Source organism: Lolium perenne, chromosome 2 (genome assembly GCF_019359855.2).
Source record: "Lolium perenne isolate Kyuss_39 chromosome 2, Kyuss_2.0, whole genome shotgun sequence".
NCBI lineage: Eukaryota > Viridiplantae > Streptophyta > Magnoliopsida > Poales > Poaceae > Lolium > Lolium perenne.
Genome location: NC_067245.2, coordinates 283773765 through 283779344, shown reverse-complemented (window position 1 = coordinate 283779344; position 5580 = coordinate 283773765). Strand labels below are relative to the sequence as shown.

At 49.7% G+C, this 5580-nt stretch overlaps 1 long non-coding RNA gene across 1 annotated transcript; it reads right to left on the bottom strand.

The window, feature by feature from the left end:
• Positions 1-3286: 3286 nt before the first annotated feature.
• Positions 3287-5015, bottom strand: LOC127336602 (uncharacterized). The gene is made up of 2 exons (XR_007873425.2): positions 4435-5015; positions 3287-3781 (listed from the first exon to the last, which is right to left on the bottom strand). It is a non-coding gene; the product is annotated as an uncharacterized lncRNA (long non-coding RNA).
• Between the last annotated feature and the right edge of the window lie 565 nt (positions 5016-5580).

Below are 5580 nucleotides of genomic sequence, written 5' to 3'. Positions count from 1 at the left end.
GCAGGTAGCATACGCACTTGGTGATAACCAGCACGCAGGTCAAGCTTTGAGAAGACGGTTGCACCGGCTAGTTCATCAAGGAGCTCATCGATGACCGGCATTGGAAAAACATTCTTCACGGTCATCTCGTTTAGCCGCCGATAATCAACACAAAAACGCCAACTGCCATCTTTCTTTTGCACCAACAAGACAGGTGACGCAAAGGGTGACATGCTAGGTATGATGATTCCTTCTGCTATCATCTTGGCTACCTGCCGCTCAATTTCATCCTTGTGCGCTGGTGAGTAGCGGTAGGGCCTTGTGTTGAAAGGAACAGCATCAGGGGTGAGTGGTATTGAATGGTCGTATGGACGAGCGGGTGGTAAGGTTGCAGGCTCCCCAAAGACTCCGGAAAACTCTGCCAATAATTCTTTGATTTCAGGAGGATATGAGTCAGTGTCATTCACAAGCTGCCCTGTGTCTGGATGGATCACAGCAATGGCCCAGACTTCATTGCCTTTTGCCCATTTGGCCACCTGTTCAATGGGGACTTCCCTGACGGCAACAGACGAAGCTGTAGGTACGCCATGGAGGGTAACCTGCTTCCCTTGGTAAGGAAACGACAAGATTTTCTTCTCCCAGTCAGTGTTCATGGGACTGTGCAATTTCAACCAGTCGATGCCGAGAATAGCGTCATAGCCTCCCAAATCTAATACACGCATAGGCGTAGTAAAAGTGGCGCCGTGTGACCACCAGGTGAGCGCCGGTACTATCTTGGTCGTGTACATGTACTGACCATTTGCCACTTTCACAGGAATTGGTGGAGCATCTTGTACTTCACACTGAATTCTGTCGAGCATATTTTCATTAATAAAACTGTTGCTGCTCCCTGAATCAACCAAGATCAGCATAACTTGGTTGCCTACCAGTGCCCTGAGCCTCAAACAGTTGTTGCTCTCTGAACCAGACAATGCATTGAGGGATACGCTGAGATGTTGTGCCTCTGCAATATCATTCATTTCCATCAGATTAAGGACCTCTTCGGACAGAATTATAGGGTCAATCTCTTGTTCCATTGCATTCACCATTGCCACTGGCTTTTGCCCACACTGATGAGTAGGGTCATATTTGGCACCGCACTTGAAGCACAGATTATTGAGGCGTCTGTATTCACGAAGCTGTCGATCCTTCCAAAATTCCCCTGTTCCCAGCTTCAGAGTTGGTTTCGCAGTATCAGGTTTAGCTGCTTCAGTAGTACGGTTTTGAAACATGGAACGGTGCCCCTTGCTCTTAGTTTCGTCCAACACCTCTTGTTGGACACGTGCAATCAAAAACGCACGCTCTAGTGTCTCTGGTACTTGCGATTCCACTTGGCCTCGTAACTCAGGTTTCAAACCGCGAATGAACTGCGCAATGAAAAATTGCTCATCATAGTGTGGGTTATACATGGATACCTGATACACCAGAGATTGGAATTCCTTTTGATACTCCTCGACGGTGCCCATTTGCTTGAGTGCCAGAAAAGTTTTCATACTCCGACGTTGATCATCACTGCCAAACTCCGCCTCGACAGCCACTATGAACTGAGGCCATGTATTCAATGAGTGTCGTTGCTTGTAGGCTTGCAGCCAGACCGCCGCGTTGCCCTCCAGATGTAAGGTCGCTGTGGTCAGCCACAATGCCGGACTGATGTTGAATACGCGGAAGTAGTCGTAGCACTTGTCGCGCCAAATTCTTGGGTGCTCACCTTCGAAGCGAGGGAACGGCATCTTGGGCATTTGAGGACGACCGCCGTGCTCCGGCTGGAATTGGTGATTTCTACCGCCGCCAACGCCTCCAAAGCCCCCGCCCCCAACTCCGCCAGACCCACCGCCACCGGCGCCTCCTAGACCACCGCCGCTGACACCTCCAGTTCCACCGCCGCCAACAAATCCCGCGCCGCCTGGATCGATGTCGAGCTCAATGGACACACCCTTGTCCTTGTTCGCGCCGCCCGACGATGTCCCTGCCGCGCCGCTGATAAGGACGGTGGGGTCGAGCTCGCCTTTAGCGTCTTGGTCTTTCTTGTGCCGAGGCGCCGCTGTCACCGATGTTTAGTTTGGCGAGCAGCGCCTGCAGGATCCGTGCGGTGTCGTCGTGCTTGGTGGTGCTCGCCGCGATCGCCTCTGCTTGGTGGTCGAGCTGGGCTCGCATCTGCTGTTGCGCCGTGTCCACGCCCGCCACCACCCCATGAAGCAGATCTAGACTCTTCTGGAGTTTGTCAATCGACTCGGCCGTCTGTGCCGCTGAATCCCCCATGGCGTCGAGCACGTACTGGGTCTGCAACGACGGTTTAGCGGGCGCCGTGGTGTGCAGCAGCTAGATCGAGCGACCGACGCGAGGATTTACAGCGCTCGGAGAAGAATCGATCGAAATCAATTTCCCCCAAACACAGACCCGACTCCGGAATTACAACTCAAGATCGAGCGCGCGAATCACCTGATCCCAGCAAGATCCGCTCAGGAAACGTCCCCAAATCTGATACCAAGTGTAGTGCCCCGTTGCTAGTGTGATGGCCAGCGTGAGGATTCAATCGATCTCGCTGTTGTCTTGCGAGAGAAGAAAGAAGAACAGAACGAAACGAGAGAGAGAGAGAGAGATTCCGTTTCCAGTTTCTATTCTTCAGACTTGGTTTGTTACAGCACTTGCCACCCATAATTATACTCACGCGACGCACACACGCACACAGCTCTCTGGCACGCAGGCCCCACACACCCAACCTGTAGCTGGCGCCTATACAGGTCAAGTGTACAACCTGGAGGCGCCTCGTGTGTCTACGTCTTGACCATAGTCATGACAAATAAGGGCAGCACAATATATCCTCAACATTTGAACAATATTTTGCCCTCAAATTAGCGAAAGTGCCCATGCTCTAATTTGGATTAAGGAAATTAGTTAGAGAAACTAAAAATCTAATCTTTCCATGCAGGAATCACATTTTCCCACTCTAGCAAACATAAACAACACGGTCCAGGGAAAACAGGGAGGCATCGAGAGAGAAAGGGAGACCTCCCGAGGGAGACGTTGTGATGTAGGAGACGTCCAGGTCAAAGAAGGCATGGGCAGCAGGTCGTACTAGACTACCAGCAGCACCAGCGGCAGCAGGAGCTCCCGTGGTTGCCGGCAGCAGCTCCAATGAATAACACCACCAGAACACCAACAGAGTGCACCGCCACCAGAACACCAACGGAGGGTGCCAGCGCCACCACACCACCACCAGAAAAACAACTTGACCAAAACGGAGATGAACTTAAATGTTCAAGAAATATAGCTAAATCCGGCTTGATTTTGTTAATCAAATGAATCGCCGAAAAGTATGTACTACCAGAGATTGATTCCAAAACACCTCAGCAACAGTAGCTATATGTGGATGTTTTGAATTGCATCCTATAACTAGGAGAAGAAAGAACTAACTAGCATATCATTCACGGACAGAAAAACACATGAAATAGACCTAAAAATAAGTGAGAGGTCTACCTCACTATGGCAGAACAAACTAAACGAAGACATGCAGTAGTAGCAGCAGCTAGCAGCCTTGGTTCGTCAGCTAGGTCAGGGCAGCAACGCTCCAAATGCCTCTCAGCTCTTGGTCCGAGGGCAGGGAGGACCGAGAAGGAGTGCACATGGCGTTGCGGTGACGTTGGTCACTGTCCGACTTCGGCGCCAACTAGAGTGCCACTGTGGTCGCCACTTCACGGCAAGATGCACAGCGTCTCCTGTTCAATCTCTCTCACATAGGTGCTCAAGAATATGTCTGATCAATCTGCAAATTATTTCCACAAGCACGACTAAGAGTTTAACTCCCAAATTTGACAAGATTATAGAGAAATAAAATCATTTCGCAGATAATGTCAAAATACGAATAGGTTTTTTATTTACAAGTAAAAAAGACAGAAGCGGTGAAATGCTCTAGGTAATGTAATGTAACACCGTACTAACATCAAGCACAACAAGATTCTTAATGGCCGCTGTACCAAAATCAGGACATACCAAATCAGGTTCGAATTCCTATCTTAGTGACTCCGGCGCTAGTACATAAAAAAGGTGAATCAATAAATCGATACCCAGATTTGATCATTATATGATGAACTACAGTCCAAACCAATATTTAATACATTAGGTGCTTTCCAAAAGAAAATTGCATCTCACCAACCAAAATTCATGAATGTTTGATTGCATCTTGTAATAAAATGAGAGATAGCTAGCAGATCACACAGAGAACAAGCGTGCAATGAAACAGACCTAGAAAAAGAACAGACCAGCAAAGAGAATCTATCATGATCTGATGAACCAAACAGAGGACGGAGAACCAATGTTTGTGGATGATGTACTAGTATTTAAAAACATGGTGAATCGATGAACCAACACACAGCTTTGACTGTGAAATCCAAACGATTTTGCAGGAAAAAAAAAGACCTTTTGCGGGGCGGCGTCATGGAGGGCGCCTCCGTCTAGTTGGGGCTGGGCGATCTCGAGGATGTCCAGGTCGCCCCCCTCATCCCCTTCTGCCATCGGAGGAGGCTGCCCCTGCAGCTGCTGCAATCCATCCGAGATGGAGAAAAGGGCGGAGGAGGAGGGTCAGCGGGAGATGCAGACACCCGGGGCACTCGGACGCGCTCGCCGGCGGTGATGCGGGGCCCAAGATGGGCGACCGGCGCTACAACGTGGACGCCTGCATCCGCGAGGGCCGCGGCTGGTGGCTGGCTACGTCTGCTGCAGGTGGCCGGCGAGCCGCCCCACCGACTAGCTATTCCTCGCTGTGGGACTAGACTAGAGAGGATGGGAGGGGGAGAGGGGGGAGATTGGAGGGGAATGCGTTGGGGAGAGGAGGAGGCGGCGACCTCGACCATGGTGTGCTGCGGGCGGAGTGAATGCCGGCGGGTGGCGGCGGAGTGAATGCCGGTGGGTGGATGGCGGGGGTATCGAGGTTGGGTCGCGTCTTCGGGAGGCTCGAGGCGTTGGATCAGAAATTGAGGATTGGCTTTCTGTTGTCGCATTGGCTCTAGATCAAGAGGCTAATTTTTCTTCGCTAATTTCAGCATCTCCAAAATTTCAGCGGCGTGCTCAACTCCATTTTCGTTCCGCGCTGGATTTTTCTTCGCTAAAGGGTTTGCAATATGGCCACGCGTGCATCCACACGTGTTACGAACTCCCTCCTTACTAAAATGTACTAGTGCATATGAATTTTTAGACAAATCAATGTAAAGTTTGACCAAGTATGTGTAGAATAAAATATCAGCATTTGGAATACCTAATGAAATACCATTAGATTCATCATCATTTATATTTTCATACAGTATACATTAAGTCTTGTAGATAAAAAATAATTTTATCTATAAATTTATTGAAACATTACATCGTTTGACTTTTGAAATATGTTATACACACTACATTGTGGCAGTGAGTGTAAAAAGGTTCATCTCGAAAAAGCGGGTTGTGACCTGATGATGGTGGATGACCTAGGGAGCCCAGACCGAGCCACGTGCATGAGCATGTTGCCCGCCGAAAGGCGATGCAGAGTCGGACACAAACCGAGACGACGCGTTGGAAAACCTTGAGCTG